Genomic DNA, 595 nt, shown 5'->3' on the forward strand with positions numbered 1-595 from the left:
TTTTTTCATTGGGAGAGAAGGTGATTCTGCCGATTGTTGTAAATTGGCTAGAGCCACATCTCTCCTCTCTTTTTAGAGAATGTAAAGATCAGATTTTACAGACTACAAACTGTTAAGAAAGAAACTGAACATTTATTGTATGTCATGTAATCCTATGCAAGTCTTTAAATTTGTGATAGCAGCAGTCATTATGGGGTCAGGTTGAATGTGTATTTACTAGAGCTCAGTGCAACACAGGTGTTCAATATGAAAAAAAGGTGCACCTGTAATTGAGTAGTAAAGCGGTGGAAGGTATAAGCCTGTGTACACAAAAAAGGCGCAAATCAACTACAGTGTCCAAGAAGCATTTCCATAAGAGCTTAAAATATGCTGCATGTACATACTTTTAATGTTGAGCTGAAGTTTAAGATTACAGTTTGTAGAAACCTGATGGAATATGAAGAAGTTGTAATAAGTTTACTTTAAGATTCAACTATGTCATATTTTTTGTCTATGTGTGATTTCCTTCCTCCCTATAGGGTCATGGGGTAGTGTAGTATTTAGAGCCATTCTTTATACCAAACCAATGTAAAAACATGATTTTTCAGTGACAAAG

This window comes from Morone saxatilis, unplaced genomic scaffold (genome assembly GCF_004916995.1).
Source record: "Morone saxatilis isolate NCDOM2014 unplaced genomic scaffold, NCSU_SB_2.0 Contig19, whole genome shotgun sequence".
Lineage (NCBI taxonomy): Eukaryota > Metazoa > Chordata > Actinopteri > Moronidae > Morone > Morone saxatilis.